Raw genomic sequence first — 16703 nt, 5'->3', positions numbered from 1 at the left:
GGGGCTGATGGCTTTTGTGTGAAGAGGCAGAGCCGGGTGATGCACCGACCATCTTTTCAGCTGTGAGGACTAATAGTGCTCAATTACATTTTAAGCCTGGCACGAGCAGCATGCTAATGTGCCCACATACACATTTTTCATCCTTTAATTATAAACTCCCTAATGAAAGCTCTACCTGGAGAGGCGGCCAGCTCTTTCTACCTCGGCTGCTTCTGCCTCCCAGCTCTCCCCCCTGCGGGAGGGGATGCCCAGGCTGGCACAGCCCAAGACACAAAGGTCCGAGTGTCCTGCAGCCTGGCATCGATGCCAGAAGACACAGGAGCACTGCCCGAACTCATCGGTGGCCCCATGCACATGGGCATCGACCGGGAGCGGAGGAGGCTGAGCGGTGCCGGGGTGTTTGGAGATGGGCAGGAGGGCTGCGGGCACCAGCGGTGTCTGGGGGAAAGCGTCGGGATGAGGATTTCTCCTTCTTACAGTGGCAGCACCATGAAGCAACTCCGGAGTGAGCGCTTTAATTGCTTCAGCTAGCAGAATTTGGAGAAAACAAAAACAGAGACGATGTTGATATTTGCTTTCGGCATCTTGGCAGCAGCCTTGTCATTTAACAGTTCCTCGTTTTAGCTCTGACTGAGCTAATGCTTCCATTTAGCATATTTCCTGGGCATATTGTGTGGGCAGATGAAAGGACGGCACTCGCTAAATACATGAATTAAACATTCTCTTGACACACTTTAACCTTTGATTAATTCAAGGTGTCAGAAAAATCGATAGACGGGGATGCGCTCCTTGAACTCACACCAGCTGCAGGAGTAAAATAAAGCTCTTGGAAGGACCTTACGGAGCCAGCAATCTTTTTAAAAGTTACTTCTCTTTCCTCAAGCACGTACAAAATCTGTCTCCTTTCCTTCAGCAGCCAAACCCCGTCTGCTCTTGCTGCACGGGGCTCAGGCTCTCCCCCTCCCCACTCCCTTGCCAGCTCCCACCGCTGCCTCTCCCCGCTGCGGTCCTGTCTTCCCGCGTGTCAGGCCAAAATCACTGTGCTAGCTGCAAAACTGCTCTGGCTGTGCTTGCTCTGACCTCCCCTGTCACGGCTGAATCCCCTCAGTGCACTTCCAGCACATTTATCAGTGGGTTTTCCAGCCTCTCCTTGCTTCACGCTTGGTCATGTCTTCAGATAGGGCCCCTGTGCTGTGCTCTGTGTTTGCCTCCCTTCACCTGGCGTCACCAGCTGAGAGGTAACGAAGATGGGTGAGCAGCATGGAGATGTTTGGTGGGTGGAAATGTAAGGAATGTGTTGATTATCTTCTTCCTGGGATAATCCATTGCCCTTTCAAAGCACCACCCATGAGAAAGCCTCTCACCAAGCGTTAGCAATGCTGGAGCAGAGGCATCTGGAGCGGGGCGCTGCAGAAAGCACCTCCGAGTAGGAGCGAGCTTTGGGAAAGCAGCTCCTTGTGAGCTTGAATGACCCGATCCTACCAGCACACGGCAAAAAGCTGGTCACGAACGAGTGGTCAACCAAAGGGAAATCAGCAACCAGCCGTCCCAAATAATGGATTCGGAGATCTGCGCCTCAGCTTGGTTTTAAGGACCATCCGCTTCCATGCAGCTACAGAGGGGGAGTTCCACCACCAAGGCGGTCCAGGTAAGCAGCTTGGCACCACGAGCTGAGCGCGCTGCCAGCAGGTGACAGTTAAGAGAATGAAGCCCCCTCTAATGGAAGGCAAATCAGCTTCTTAAATCAAAGAAAATAAGTAGGGCGGCTCCTGGGAAATTAATTTTAATTCTAGAGACATTTTCACAGTGGGTTCCTCTTCCTGGCACAGCTGAGATGAAGATGGGGGTTATGACAGACAGGCTACCTCTCCGTGCCTTTACGCCTGCACCAAGCTTGTGCAGGATAAGGAAACAACCGAAGAGGCTGAAGCAGCACTTTGTGCAATTTCCAGAAGGATTTGGGGGCTCGTTTTCAGCTGTTGGCAGCTCTTCGGGCTGGGAGGGTGGCTTTGCCCCGGGACACGCACCAAGCCCAGGAGCTGCTCCTCGTTCAGGGTGTGTGAACAGGAGCGCAGCAGCTCATCACCCCCCTCGGGTCACGCCAGACCGGCACCTAACGGGGCGATTTGTTGGGATCAGTGGATTATCCCACGCCTTTGCGGGCCAGCACCCGTGACAAGGGTGTCCTCATAAGGAGAGCACGAGCAGAATAGTAAAAGGATGAGTAACCCGTTTCGCACAGAGCTAATAAAATTTTTTAGAGGGATTTAATTAGCATTTAATTAGCGTCTCCCATGCCTTCAGTTGCTTTCTCATAAGGCTTTGAGGTTGCAGAATTCTTCCCGTTGTGCCCTGGGACAAAATCTCCAAATCTGACATGGCTTTACTTCATGAAACATCCACTGAGTGCTATCCTTAGATCGAGGGATATTTTGGAAGTGGATGGAAAGAGGAAGGTTGCTTCAGCCCTGCTTCCTACTCCCCTAGACACGGGGCTGCTTCACGAGCCCTGCCGAGGGGGGCGTGGGGACAAGGCAGAAACGCCACCACCTTGCGGGGACAATGCTCACCGGGACAGGAGCCACTTCTCCAGAGAGCCCCCAGGGAAGGGTGAGCCACCGTTTTGGGGCTGTTTTGCACCGTCAGATCGATCAGGCCTGGCGGACAGGAGGCTGCATGCTTAGGAGGAGGTTGAGCAACGCGAGTCCGGGAAGCTGAGCTCCGTGCCTCGCAAGGACGCCCTGTTGCTTAAGCGGGTTGCTAAAGGAAATCAATTTTAAAAGCAGATGGTTTAATTAGAACGGCAGGCTCCCTCCTTGCAATGCTCTGTCTCTGGATATTTTTACTGTTTTATTAACAAGTCTCTCGTACTTATTTCTCTCCCATTTCTTGACAGATGCTTTCATCAGGGTTATATAAAGCCTTACCCTCATCCCTGCTTTGCCTAGAAATAGATTAAAGAAAGGCTAAAATGCAGATTCGCAGTGATATTCAGAGCAAAATATTTACCACACTTTTTTTTTTTTTTTTTTTTTAAATAATAAATGCAGTTTTTCGGAAGTTTTACAGAAGACAATACTTCACAGAGGTGTCTGCCTACCTAGGAGAGGTTTCCCCAGGGAAGCAGCTATTGCACTTCGCCTGACAGCAGGAAGAGCAGGCACGAGCTGCCTCTCCTTGCACAGGCACACAGAAATGGGAAAAACCCCTCGGAGAATTTCAGGGTGGCTGTTGTCAGACACCAGATTAGGCTGAGATTTAGAAAGGTGCCCGTTAAAAGGTGTTGCCTCTGTTAGATGGGTTTCTGAGCAGTCAGGCCGAAATTATACAGGGTGACACGAGTTCACCAGAATGTGAAGGTGAAGTTAGCCCTCTGTACTGCGGGACTCAAAGAAGAACTCACAGACACCATAAGCTTGCGGGCAGTGGTATCCTCACACACTTGCTTGGCCGGACAAAGTGACCAACTAATGGACATATTTGAAAAACAATCATGTGCTTTCTTACAAGCCAAGCCACCTAAAATACAAGTTCTTTTAAAGCAAACCATAGCCACAGCACCATTTTCAGTTATTTAAATATCTAAATATTAGTTACATCCCTTCAAAATTAGCAGTGTCAAAGAGATCATAGCAAATCTGTAAACACCTTCTCAACCCCACTACCTCATTAGTTGGCTTTCTCACTGAATAAATACACCACCACTTTATTAATGTTAGTTACAATCCAGCTACTGAATGCATCCTTTGGCTTTATTGTTTCTGGTTTTTGTTTTTAATTAAAGATGTTTTGTTTTTAATTAAAACAAAACAAACAACAACAACAACAACAAAAACACAACACTGATAAACAGACAGGAATGCAATTTAGCTCCACATTAAGATACCCAACTGCATGTTCTTACATGTGAGCAAGGTACCCAAGCTCCATCACAGCCAGCAGAGTCCTAGGGAAGGCTCAGTTCAGCTGCCTGTATCTAATTACCTAAACCTGGATCCAAATCCTATCTTCTATGGGAAAGACAGCTAATTACTGTACATTATCCCATGACCATCTCTGATGTACCAGCTATCACAGTTCCCAGACCTCCAGGGATGCATTTTCTTTCTGCTTGTCCTCCTGTAGTTGACTCCAGTTTTAATACAGTCACTGTGAAGGGGATTATAGTCACTGTCTTGGAGGACTGAGGGAAAAAAAAAAGAAAAAAAAAAAAAAAAAAAAAGAAGCCTGCTTTAGGTCATTTAGCAGTGGATATATTTTAGAGAAAAGAACTTATTCCAGCATAAAATAAAAGGCCAAAGCCTAATTTTGTCTTACGGGAACTCTGAAAGTCCGAGGTATGCTCAAGAATATTCTCCCCAAACCTGTAGGTTTACATTATATTAATCAAACTAAAATTGATCAATAAAAATAAATAAGATCAATAATAATAATAATAATAATAATAATAATAAAGAAAATATTTAACTTTATACTTATTTTGATTGATGTAACTATATCTCAAAGGTAATTCATAAATAGGCCCCATACATCATTATCTACTTCAAATAAACATCTGTAGAAAACATAGGTGGCCTAAGGAAGGGTATTGGGCAGCAAAATCCACAGCTGCCAGATATAGAAATATTTCCCCATAACGCAGGGAATGACTCTGACTTTCACCATCTTTACAGCAGAACAAACAGTGCATGAGCACGAGCAAAACAGGAGCTGTGGCATCAGTGGTGAGCAGCACAGTGCCCAGCTTTTGAGTCCTAATACAGCACCAAAAAAATGCATAATGAACACATCCCTCTGCACAGGGCTGAATTTCTATTTGACTGAACATCTACTTGGTTCTGACAAAGTACTAAGGTGGTTGTGCCTGAATTCACCTACCAGGAGCAGAGCATCCTTGAAATGTTCTTGAGGGAAAGACAAGAGAGCCGGGGAACAGGCGGATGTCAGCATTCCTTGAGAAGTGGCTTTTAACGAAGAGCATTTAATGAACAGCAAGCAGTGTATGTTACAGACTCTGTGTGGTTTAACTAAAAGAGGCCATAACCCTCTGGAGTTTACAAGTGCTTTGTATGAACTGCAACAATTTGGCTGACATCTGCCTTTACAGCAGAGTTCCCATAGCATCCAGCTATTCCAGTTTATTCATAATTAAATGACATCAGAGACATCTGCTTTAAAAGTGGAAGCAAACCTTCCAGAGCGGTTACAGCTGCATGGTCTTTATTTTATTTTCAAAGCAGTGGGACCATCTTCTTTTCAAATGACCTTTAATTAATCTCCTTTTTCTAACTATCTCTACAAATACTGCCATTGTCCATGTCTTGTTACCACAGTGAATTACTGAACTAGAAACAATACAGAATGACCTTCTTTTTGAGATGAGATTACTGGGGATGGAGCTGCTTCTTCATCAGGACCGGCAGCAGGAAGGAAAGAACAGGAGAGGCAAGCAGAAATAACATCAATACTGGCAATGATAACCTTTAAAAATCTTTCCTATGTGGAAATGGAGATCAGGCAAGAAAATAATGAAGTCTTTATTGATACCAGATCATAAATAAATAAATGGATAAAAAATCTTACATTACTCATCGAAACTGTACTATTGAGCTGCCATTTCACCTGGTTTTACTGTTGGGAAGGAAGATCAAGTAAAAGGATCAAGTGACTCTTTTCCCACCGGCCAACTCCCTTTGTAAAATGTTTTATAAATGATGATGCATGGAAATAAAGTTTCTCCCCAGGCACAAGACCTGTCAAACATAATTTTGCCTGCCTGCATTCGGGAAATGAAACATCACTGGTTTTGTTGGTGGTGGTGGCGGTTTTGTTTTTCTCAATACACTTTTATTGCAAAAGTAGACCAGGTTTCTTCTACATTTTCCTCTGCTCTTCCATTGACTATCCTGGCAATAACATTTCAGCTTCATGTAACTGCTTGTCTCAAAGTCGCAGTCAGTGGCATCACCCCTCTAAGAAGGCCACTGTTCATCTGCAGGGATGAGAGAGGGCACCCAAAGCTTGTACTCCTACTGGAATTGCTAAAATAAATTATTTACACCCTTTGAGGAAAATAACTGCACATAGCAAGTACTTTTCTCTGAGCCTTACAAAGCAAAATTGCATTGCCCCCATCAGATGGCAAGAAATGTGCCAAAATGTTTTGTCTTTTATTATTCCCTTTAGCCAAACCCAGACTTGGCCAGTTCTCCTCAGAGATGTACCCTCCACAAAATGTGTTTCTTCCTGAAATGAAGCAGCAGTGCTCACATCCATGCAACAGAAAACCTCCAAGCAGATTAAAACCCTCCAGTAGCCTTACCTCCAGGCAGAACTAGGGTCCAGAGGCCCTAGTAGTAGAAGTTTTTTGAGTAGTTTCCATCAACAGGAGGCTACATCTGCTCCATTGCCCTACCTGTGCTGCAGTGCCCATGCCAATGTTCATGGATGGGGACCATGTCAAGACGGTGCATCTGCAAGGAGTGGGATGGTGTCCCAAGGACATATCCATGGCAGTGGTTTGTGATGAAGCAGCTATGGGAGAGAAGGATGCACTGTGAGCATGAGAAGAGTGAGAAAAATACGTAGCAGGGTGATCTTTGTCACACAGCTGGTTTGTGTATGAGAAAAGATGGTGCTTGAACTTGACTGGAGCCAACCAGAGGCACCAAGGCTAAAGTACAGTGCCGTGTCTCAGAAAGCATGTAAGGTAATCAGTGTGAAATCAGCTAAGTCAAGGGGAATTTGGAATTTCTTTTTGGTGAGCAGAACCTTGCAAGAGCACCTGTGCCTAGGAAACCAGACCATTAGTGCCATGTAAAGTTGAGATTGCATAGATAATAGCATCAGAAATACTGAACTTGGAAATGGATACAGTGAAATAAGGTAACTGTGTTGATATATGGGGAGGAGACTGGGTGGAGAAAGGAAAGTAAAGGTGAAAAAGAGACAAGGAAGGAAAAGAAAATGGAGAAAAAGGTATGAAATAACCATTGAACAACAAATAGTGGGACATTTCATGATAGGATCGTGGACACCTACAGGTAGCACTGAAGCTCATGAGCATATCCCAATCCTTTTATCCCAAGACACTGGAGGAAACACCTTGGAAAACATGCTGGACTCTCTATCAGGTCTATGTCCAAAAGACTTGTGTGGGAGGGTAGAGAGGTGGGACTGAACGGCAGAGCCCATGGCATGGGAGGGTACAGGGAGGGGTGGCAGAGCTGGGTCCAGTGGTGGTTGTGTTTAGAGAACAAACATGAAAGATGATAAACTCTAACTTGGAAATCATACATAAAAGTGTGAAGAAGATAGAACTGCAAATTGGTGAAAGTGCTATGCTCTTATTTAATTAGTTTATTGGTTAGGTAATTGGTTTATTAGTATGGTGATGGTTAACCAAGCCAGTGACCTGGGGAAAGCTGGCCCTTGAGGCAACGGTAGGCCACCCAGCCCAATGTTAAATCATCGCCACAAAAACCAAAAAGATCAGCAGTAAAGCCATGCTATTTAGTTCTTTATTTCAGGGCAGGAGCCATTTGGCATCAGCAGGATGGTGGCAGGCAGTTTCTATTAGACAAGGCTGGGACACAGAGTAGAAAGAAAACTGACACATGGAGACCAGGGCTGCTGAGGGGAAAATGAGAGTCTCAAATGTTTGGGCAAGCTGGAATGGAAATGACCACGCTGTTATCTGCCAGACAGCTACAATTTACCATTAGAGCTTTCAGTCTTGTAAACAGATAAATTAAACTGCAGCCAGTCACTGGAAAATCACAGTGCTACCACCCACTCTAAAAAGTAAATATCCTAAAAAAGTGTAGTATCACCTATTCTAATAAATAAATAAATATATATATAAAAAAAAATTAAAAAAAATATATTACATGGGGTTCTGGATGTGGTTGTTGCTGAAAAGCCATCTTTCATTCAACAGGCATTTCTTAATGCGTGTTCAGTTAAGGTGAAATACTTGTTGAGAGGTATGTAGTTAACTTGGATTTTCCTCTTTACGATGAATGGTGATGAAACACAGATGCTTTTAGAAACTCGCAGAGTAGTGTTCATCATTTATGAGCTGGCTGGTACACTAATAACACTGCATGTTTTCCCATTTACTGTCTGCTCTGGCAGATAGTGTTTCGTCGCTCCACACCATCATATCAGCAATGCAAACGTCTCTGCAGTCTTGTACATCAACCCCAAAATACTGCAAGGCTCTCATTGGGTTAAGCAATCAGAAAGTCTCCAAGCACGCCTGTAATCTGCTTACTGGTTAAGCTGGTCTGGAAACAGGCAGATGAGTTCTTTCTGACCTTGCCACGGAGGTCATTTCAGTCCACACAACTTTCGGAGGGTCTCACGCCATGCAAAGAAGGCATGAAGGCCCTGCCCAGAGCTGCTACTGGTGCATTAGCCAGAGACGGGCGATCTTTTGCCTGTGTAAGAGTTGAGAGGAAATCTGAGTAGATGATAGTAATCTGCTGTTAACTTGAAGAGGCTGACAAAATCAACTAAAGGCAAATCATTGTTTCAGGATAAAGGTGCATTTTCTAGTACTACTAATAACACTGAATTCAGACAAAGAGCAGGGGTTTATTTTCCATGGTTCTCATTTAATCATAGACTCATGGAATATCACGAGTTGGAAAGGACCCATAAGAATCATGGAGTCCAACTCCTGGAACTACACAGGTCTATCCAAAAATTCAGACCATGTGACTAAGAGCACAGTCCAAACGCTTCTTAAACTCCAACAGGCTTGGTGCCGTGGCTACGTCCCTGGGGAGCCTCTTCCAGTATGCAACCACCCTTCTCAGGGATTGAGGTGAGGTTGAATGACCTGTAGTTCCCTGGACCCTCTTTCTTGCCCTTTTTAAAGATAGGAGTGATATTTGTTTTCTCCCAGTCCTCAGGAAACTCTCCGATTGCCATAACCTTCCAAAGATAATCACGAGTGGCATTGCCATGACATTGGCCAATGTCCTCAACACTGGTGGGTACATCTCATCAGGTCCCACAGAGCTGTGTATGCCCTGTCTGTTGAAATGTTCTGTAGCCTGGTTCTCCTCCACAGAGGTCTGCTCCAGACTTTCCCTCTGGTCTCAAGGACATGGGACTGCTAAAGGCTGGTTTTACCTGTAAAGACCAAGGAAAGAAGGCATTGACCTCAGCTTTTTCCATGCCGTTTGTCACCAACTCTCTTGTCCCACTCATCGGAAGACCTGCATTTACAGTAGTATTGCTTTTGCTGTTGATACACTTTAAAAAAAGCCATTTATGGCTTTTGTTGTGTCCCTCACCAGATTCAGATCTGGAGGGGTTCAGCTGACCAGTTCTCTTTCCATCTGGATTGTAGATCCCTCCCACAGAGACCACCTGCGTTTAATATTATCAAAATCTTTTACTTGTTTTCAGTAATTCTGTATCATTTTCTATAATCATTTTTCTGTTACTGACATCCTCCACATTACATTTTGTCGGCACCGTACTGTGGGCAGATACTTGTACGTGACTGAGAAGATTCCTCACTCATTTAGGAGATAAGCAAGAATAAGCAAGCTGTTGCAAGTTAAAAGGCTCCAAGTTCATGTTATCATCATTTATGCCTAACACATTTTTTTTTCCCTAGGGGAAAAGAAAGGGAAAATGAGAAAAGTTGGAATTTCTTCCTGCATGTGTACCTTCATTTTTTGTGAAGTTGCTCAAAATGGATTGGAAGTACTCAGCAGAAATATTTGCCTACTTGAACTCTTTTATTTATTTATTTATTTATATATGTTCATGGATTTGAGTGCCGTTTTGCTTTGTTTTGTTTTGTTGCTTTTTGTTTATTTTATTTTATTATCCCTGGGGAAATATAAATACATTCTTGCAGTTACCTTTGTTATCCATTTTCTATGTGGACACACAGTATTACAGAGGCATGAACTTCACACTTGAGGGAGATCAGTAGAATAAAACCCTCAGATATGTTTGTGTCCCTGTGTTGCCCTGACCGTATGATGATGACCTTCACATTGCTGCTGCTCTTGAAGGGACTTTTAGAGTTTTTTTGCTGTCTCACAGAGTTTTGTACAAGACGCATTTCTTTTTGCTGTGATGCTAGCTTGAGAAATTCCCACCTGAATGCCTTTGCCTGAGGCCATTTGCTCACCTTCTTGGTTTATTCATCCAGCCCCCAGGCACTGCAGTTTGTTGCCACTTCAGCAGTGCTGCTATAAGGCTTATTTATAGCTCTCCCTCATCTCACATTTACAGTTTGGACCTCAGTGAATAATGGAAGAACTGGGGACAGAACATGAATTGGAAAAAGGGAATGTTGGCACAGACAAGTGGTTTCAGGCTCGAGCAAGAAGGACTTAATCCAGCTTTGCATAAAGGCAGTCTATTATGCAATTATGACTTTGGAGGTCAGCTACTTCTTCAGAGGGTGATGAAGTAGCCACAAAACTTATATTTTGAAGGATTGTTGTTAAGTCTTTACCCTACCAAATCTTTCAGTTTATCTTAAGAAAAAAAAATAATGCTCCTATGAAATGAAATCATACTCTATTTCTCATCATATTTCTCATACAGAAATAAGAAATCAGCATGCGTGGGAAGTGGAGAACAAGGATAGAGTCCCATATGTTGGGACCCAGGAATGCCTGAATTTCTGTTTGTTTTTAAGCTGGATTTGGTAAAGATTTGAGCAAGATTTATTCACTGTTTTTCAAGAATTACACTCCATTCCCAATTTAAAAACATTCCTGTGTCTTATCCGTTCAGCTTTGGAAATAGATTGAATTATTTATGCCAGTAGCAAACTTCATCCATTCCCTCTCTGCTGACTTGCCCAGACATTGACACAGAGCACAGCTCCTTACAGGTCTCCCCAGGGAAAAACTACACATGCATCCATCAGAGAGGTTCAATACATCTCAGCATGCGTGAACAGCCATCTGCTATGATTTCTGATGTTTAAACAGACCTCTGTCCATTCCAACATTGCGTTCCTTTCTTTGGGCTCTATTCTTTCAATAGCTTCTCAAGAAAAACACAGAAAGCTTTTGAGAAGCAAAGTAGAGAAGACTGCCTTGCTGCCTTTTGAGACACTCCCTTTTTAAAATCACCTACCAGGTTTTCTCCTAATGAATCCTCACTTCTCTGAAAATACAGATTTTTATTTTTCTCCTCAAGCTTGTGGTATTCTGGCTTGATGGGACAGCTTGGCCTTGGCTTGGTTGCCCACACAGAGGTGTCTGGTGTGATAGGATGCCCCAGGCACCCACCTGCCTATGTCCTGGGCCACTGCCAACAGCACCCCACAGCATCTCAGCGAGCCTACAACATCTTAAGTGACACAAGGCACTACCATGTGGGCAAACAAATCATGCCATCACTGTTCTTTGGGCACTGAGAGATGGCACATAGTCCTTTGGTACTTCTCTGGTGAGAGGCCTGCGATGGACCAAACACCACAAATGCGTACTCCAAGCAATCCCCAGAAGGTCCTCATTAAGACTTCTCACAGATTTTCTTTTCCCCAGCATGATGGGAATCTCTGATTTCACCAGCTGTATACTGACCCGGAGTTAGTTTAAGATTCACACTTGAACAGAAACATATGGATTAGTTCTTTTTAGTCATTTATTTTTATCTCTAGAGGTGCCAGTATTCTGATGTGCTGGTTTCTAAGTCCTGATGCGATAAATATGCCTTAGCTTGCAGACAGCCCACAGTTTTGGCTTGTTTAGTAATGTTCTTCCTAAATATCCACTGAGAAGAAAGAATTGTCTGTCTATGAGTCTAGTTCATTTGAATTTTGCTAACAGCTTCATTTCAATATTTTTTTTCTGCTCCAAAAATCTCCAAAAATCTGCAAATAGGTGTTTATTTTTTTTTTTTATATAATTTCTCCAATAATGTTTGTATTTTCACTTCTTTTCTAGACTTCATGAGACTATTTATCAAGTTTATATTTCCAGCTTGATTTCACTAATCTTTGCCCATGTAAACCTCATAAAGTTAAACAAGGCCAAGTGCAAATTGCTGAACCTCAGTCAGGGCAATCCAAAATGTCAGTACAGTCTGAGGGATGAATACATGGAGAACAGCCATGTGGAGAAGTACTTGGGGATATTGGTAGATGAAAAATTGGACATGAACTGGCAATGTGCTCTTGCAGCCCAGAAGGCCAACCTTACCCTGGGCTGCATCAAAAGAAGTGTGGCCAGCAGGGCAAGGGAGGTGTTTGTCCACCTCTGCTCTGCTCTTGTGAGACTCCACCTGGAGTGCTGCATTCAGCTCTGGGGCCCCCAGCACAAGAAGAACATGGGCCTGTTAAAAGATGACCAGCAGGCTGGAGCATCTCTCCTGCAAAGAGAGGCTGAGGGGGTTGGGGTTGTTCAGCCTGGAGAAGAGAAGGCTCCAGGAAGACCTTATGGTGGCCTTTCAGTACCTAAAGGGAAAGCTGGGGAAGGAGTCTTTGTCAGGGGGTGTAGTGACAGAATAAGGGGCAACAGTATTAAACTTAAAAAGAAAGGTTTAAATCAAATATTAGGAATAAATTATTCATTATGAGGGTGGTGAAACAGGTTTCTCAGAGAAGCCGTGGATGCCCCATCCCTGGAGGTGTTCAAGGCCAGGCTTGATGGGGCTTTGGGCAACCTGATCTGGTGGGAGGAGTCCCTGCCCATGGCAGGGGGTTGGAACTAAGTGGGCTATTAAGTCCCTTGCAACCCAAAACATTCTGTGGTTCTACAATTCATACACTTGTACTTCACTTCCTTGGCATCAGGAAGAAATGACATTCAACATGGGTTTGTTTGTTTTGTTTTGTTTGTTTTTATTGTTTACTAAAGCCAAAAGTATCTCAAAAGTGGGTGCCACCGATTGCATTTCAAAATGGAGAAGGCTGCAGAAAAGCAGGTCTGTCTGAAACCTTTTCTCAAAACATTGTGTATATATATATATATATTCTAAAAAACGATTGCTCACTTCAAGTTCTAAATTAAACAAACCTTACTTTAGAGTAGGATTGATTTTCTGTATCAAGATAAGAATTAACTGCTAATAGCACAGTGTGGAAGACTAATTACTCCAAAGTAGATACAGGATAATCAATTTGGACATCTTTAAAGAATGTTGAAATTTATTTAGCCTTGGCCAATTTATTCAATTAGCTAAGAAAATACAGCAATTTAATACAAAATATAAAATAGTGAAAATTCCATAAGATGTTTTATATCCTAAGATATCATTTTCTGAAGAAAAATGTCACTCAGAGCTGAATGGTAGATGAAAGTTGATCGTGAAATGGTTTACCAGAGGGGACTGGCCAAGAATATGCACTGCAGCAGGAGATACATGAAGTCAGATGCCCAAAAGACATATTTTAGAAAGTTACAGCAGAAATTTAAATCAGTGGGCACACAAGAGCAGAAATATTATCTAATGAGAGCTCATATTATTATGTCTACTCCTGTGTTTCTTCTAATCCTCTGTCTCCTCTCTGTCATTTGTTCTCTATAACCATTTTTATATCACCTAAAAAAAATGATACTGTGCTTTATATCTTAAATCTTACAAGCAAGATATCTTTATATCTTGCTTTATATCACCTAAAACAAAAACAAAACAAACAAACAAAAGAACTGCAGAGGGAGTTTAGGCATCTAATTCCTTCCTTCAGGTGATAACGGCTGGATAGGAAAGAGAATTGTGAGTTCTGCCCCTCAACAGCATGGGAAAGATACTTCATGCTTAACACTGTGTAGCAGGACAGCCTGTTTAAGAATTATGTTTCAATATTATTCACAATTTATATTTGACCACCTTACATCGAAAAGCACAAAGGTGAAATGACTGGCCTAAACTCCGTGTGGAGGTAGGATATGGCTGTGTCCCAGGCAGTACTGCACAGGCTGATCTCCAGGACCTCTGCTGCTGCTACTGTGAGTCTCTTGCAAGGAAAAAAGGTTTTGGCTCAGTCCCATCTCTCACAACTGAGTACCAAATGAGTAGCCTAAATGATCAGGTACCAGATCCTAGGTGGCTAAATTAGATTATATTTTGTTACTTTTTATTTCCAGTGACATATTAAGATTTATTGTAATTGAGGAAGATTATGAATATACAGCTAAAAAAAAATTTGCTCTTGGAAGACCATTTAACCCACCCTCCAGCATACCTAATCCAGCCTTGTCTCAGTAACCTACAGACCTGCCTATGACACAGACCCCTCCTACTCCCCTGGTGACCCACTTTCCTAAGGGCATCCATCTTTTATAATTGCAGCTTTCAAATCTTAAATCCCATTGTCGTTTACAGCTTCTTCAATCTTCCATTTCTTGGCAAGTAACTCAAAAATCAACTTCTCATTTGGAACATGTGCCATTCTTCTAATCCATTTTGCATGATTTTTAGTTGACTGCCACAGATAAAGCAGCATGAAAGTAAGCTGCGTGATTGAAAGGTATCTTTCATAAAACCAGAGGATACAACCTGTGCTCAGCGTTTCACTGAAAGCTCTGCTCTATTAGCACATGTTATCTCTGCTGGAAAACAGTTACCTTGCTTCTCCGGGTGATTTGCTCCTGTGAGGGATTCTTAGTGCAGTCACAAAGAAATGGCAACGCTGGAGCCTGCTTTTCCTTGAAAGACAAAGTTATTTCAAGTAAAGTATCTTAGATATGAGGCAGGTACAAAAAAAAAAAAAAAAGAAGTTTACTCGGCAGTGCCTATTCCAACACCAATCTTCATTCCCATTCCAAATGCTTTTATTTCAGCTATTTCCCCTGATCAGTCCTAGAGTATGAGGAAATCTGTATCCCATTTCACTGTGATTTTAGATGCACTTCTGAATTCTCCTGTTTTCTTTTCTAGTCAGGGAAGTAAAACTAAGATCAGAGAATTGTAGTTAGCCTTCTTTAGCCTGGAAGACATGTACCCAAACCTTGCTGCACTTACCAATGAATATAGAATTAGAATAGTTCAGTTGTCAGGGACCTACAAAGATCATCAAGTCCAACTGCCCAACCACTTCGGGGCTAACCAAAAGTTAAAGTGTATTAGTGGGGGCATTATTCAAACATCCCTTGAACACTGACAGGCACAGGGCATCAACCACCTCTCTAGGAAGCCTCTTCCAGTGTTTGACTACCCTCATGGCAAAGATTTTTTTCCTAATGCCCAGTATGAGCCTACCCTGGTGCAGCTTTGTGTCATTTCTGCACGTCCTGTCATTGGTGAATGAATCGGTGGAGATTCTTTCCACTTCAGCTATAGTAGCACTACATCCTCTGTGCATAGCCCATACTTTTTTTTCTCTTTCTTTTGGATAAGTTCCATGTCTCAGCTCTAATTTTCAAATTACAGGGAAGCAGAATTATTCAAAATACATATAAGAGCAGATTTGGAAAGCAGCGTAATAGCATGTGCAATTTTGTTTGCATGATAAACATTAGCTGTTTGCTTCTTCCATGAAGACTAGAAAATCTGTTCTAGTTGAGGAGGAGACGTAAGGCATGATACCTTAGCTGAGTGGCCAAGGTGCTGAGGATCTGTGTTTCGCATCCCACTTACATTACTGTTGGAGATGCTGCTGGAGATAGCACTGGAAGCTATGACCCTGTGTGCAATATTCAGCTAGGAAGATAGCTTTGAGCAGTCCAGTTTGGAATAACCTACTGGTCTGAACATCTGCCAAGGAGCCAATGCACTCCTGTGGGTTCAAGTCCTCTTAGGACAGCGATGGGAACCAAGCTCAGGAAGGGTGGTCTCCTACAGGACACTGGGCACTCCTACAGTGTTTTTTTTCAGGGTCTCAGAGCAACTGTTGTGCTCGGAAATGCCTCTGGGACAGGCCCGGTGGGTGAAATAGTGAACAATTTCCCCATTTTCCAAGTGGTGAACACCTGAGGTAGTGCTAGGTGTTATTAGCAAAGATGATGTTACAGAAATCACTGTGTCCCAAAAGCAGGTGGTAGAGGTGTGCTCATCATCTGAAGGGCCAATATCTATAATTAACCTGCATCTACTTGTAGTTAGGCAGTGCTTATGTGAGCCCTTGTTAGGAACAAGTTCATGTGCCAAATCAAAAGGTATTTTTTTGTACCAAACTGATTCATGATGAGTTGAAAATCATATCCTGTATATCTGTGCTTGCAGGGACATGAGGAATAGGGGTCTAGGGCTGTCTTCATGCCCTTTCTCTCCCTCATTTGTAAAGTTTATTCTGACAGACTATACTGATAAGAAAAGCCTATCCAGGAACATTCGTACCTGAACCTCCTAATACTCAAAACCTTCTTTTTCCAGCCCTCTCATCTACAGTACCTGTTTCAGGCACAGGTGCCTATAAAGTGTTGAAGGAATCCCTGGCCATGGGAGAGCAGTGCTTCTAGCGCTTCCACAAGTCACATCAACAGAATAGTCAACACTTTCTACCCAATAGGTTAGAGGGAACAATCTGTTTCTGGACCACAGAGAGGTTTTGAAAAGTAAAACTTTGGCTATACATCCCCATACTTCTAAAAAACACTGGCCGTCATAGTGCTGACCTCTTGAAAGACTGTAATGTATTTTTATTGTTTTCTTTCAGCAGTTTTTTCAGACGTGGTTAAATGGAGCTCTTTGCATATAGACATTTTATAGAAGCTCTTCTTTAAGTATGTTTTTGGTACAACATCAAAATTAGTAACCAAGATTAACCCCAT

The sequence above is a fragment of the Netta rufina genome (assembly GCF_964035555.1).
Source record: "Netta rufina genome assembly, chromosome: 3".
Lineage (NCBI taxonomy): Eukaryota > Metazoa > Chordata > Aves > Anseriformes > Anatidae > Netta > Netta rufina.
This window is presented reverse-complemented; position numbering follows the sequence as displayed.